Source organism: Pteropus medius, unplaced genomic scaffold, assembly GCF_902729225.1.
Source record: "Pteropus medius unplaced genomic scaffold, Ma_sr-lr_union100, whole genome shotgun sequence".
In the NCBI taxonomy this organism is placed as follows: domain Eukaryota; kingdom Metazoa; phylum Chordata; class Mammalia; order Chiroptera; family Pteropodidae; genus Pteropus; species Pteropus medius.
Genome location: NW_024350927.1, coordinates 4960422 through 4962150, shown reverse-complemented (window position 1 = coordinate 4962150; position 1729 = coordinate 4960422). Strand labels below are relative to the sequence as shown.

The following is a 1729-nucleotide window of genomic DNA, read 5'->3' as shown; positions in this document are numbered from 1 at the left end:
TCTGTTTTCAATAGACTGACATATTTATTTATAGTCTATCTCTGACAATTCCAACATCTGCTATCTTTGCAGGTCTAATTATAGACGTTTCTGCTAACTCGTGCTCATGGTGGCTTGTTTCCTCGTATGTTTTGACTTTTTTTTATTGGACATCCATGTTTCTTTCCTTTCTTTCTTTCTTTTTCTTTCTTTCTTTCTTTTTTTTTTTTTTAAGCGAGGCACCCCTTGGTTGACCTCACAGGTTGCAAGGACCTTGTCAGCTTACAATCCCTTATTTTTTTATTTTTTACGCTTACAGCACCTGGTCTTCCTAGGCAGTCTCCCATCCAAGTACCAACCAGGCCCGACCCTGCTTAGCTTTCGCGATCAGACGGGATCGGGCTCGTTCAGGGTGGCATGGCCAGAGATGACCCATGTTTCTTAGGAATTCTTTGAGGCCTGGCTTTGGAGGGTGTTTCTTCAGAGAAGGTTTGTGAATGCTTCCACCGGGTGCCCCTGCCAACGGTGGGCCAGACTTCTGCTGTGGTTCCTTAGGCCGCGTGAGTGGAGTGGATCCCGGCCCCCGACACGAATGAGGGCGAGCTTGCGGTTAGGCATTCTCATGCAGGGGGGATTTTTCTGCCCTGTTTTCTCTTTCCCACCAGAGCCAAGGCAGGATTTTCTTAGTCCATGTTGGGAGGGCCCCACTTTCTGCAGGGGCGGCAAATGTGATGTCCCACCTTGCTCAAGCTCAGACTTTGTCTCCCTAATACAGCCTAACGAAGTCCAGGCTTTGGGTTGACCAGATGCCCCCAGGAAAGTGCCAACGCCCTTCTCTGGAATTGCATTTCTTGTCCCTTCTAACTCCTGCAGGTGTTCTTCACTTTCCCTGGCGCGCGCTGGAAAAAAAAAAAAAAGCAAACAGTTTACCCATCAGTTTTAATTATCCTGTGTTGGGAAGATAACTTGAGATTCGAAGTCAGCCATACGGTCCGGTTTTATTTTTTTCTTCATTCATATGCTTATTCACACGACCAGCATTTCCTGGAGCACCTACCAGGGGCCAAGTTCTGGGTTAGGCAAAGCGGATCCAGAGATGAATCAGACACAGTTCCTGCCCTTGGGATCTCACCATGAAGTAAAAGCCCTTACACAGTGACTGGATGGTGTCGGGAGAAATAATTTGAATTACACAAAAACAACCGCTGCCGTTTATTGAGCATCTCTTCACAGTACAAAGCACTGCACCAAGTACTCCATAGTTATCATTTCAGAGACTTCTCTTGACAACCCCACGAGGGAGGTGGTATTATTAACCCCCTGATGGGGAAACAGAGGCTCAGAGAGGTTAAGTAACTTGCCTGAGGTCACATAGTCGCAAAATCGTAGGGCCATAATTAGAAACTAGGCCACCCGGCTTAGGAGCTGGGATCTTAACCTCTGTGCTGCGGGATGGTCCTCCACCTTCCTATCCTGAAGACAGTTGTTCCCCTCATCCTTAGCTCCTCCCTCAACCACCTAGCCCATCAGCGACTTCTTAACCCTGCTGCGATTCTGGGCCAGATGCATGTGCAGGGCATGCCTCCCAGACTCCCTCCCAGACGGTCCTTAGAAAGACCTCCCCCTTGCCAAGAAGCAGCTCTAGAAAAAGGATATGGCCAGGGGAGCCTCATTCATATTCTCTCCTCTGTCATTTTGGCAGGGACAGTGAGGTCCTTGGGGAGGAGGATGGTGCACCTGGCAAGAGGAG

The 1729-nt window shown here is 48.8% G+C and overlaps 1 pseudogene; it reads right to left on the bottom strand.

Annotated features, from left to right (window-relative positions):
* Positions 1–289: 289 nt before the first annotated feature.
* On the bottom strand, positions 290–408 carry LOC120585914 (uncharacterized; annotated as a pseudogene).
* Positions 409–1729: the final 1321 nt, after the last annotated feature.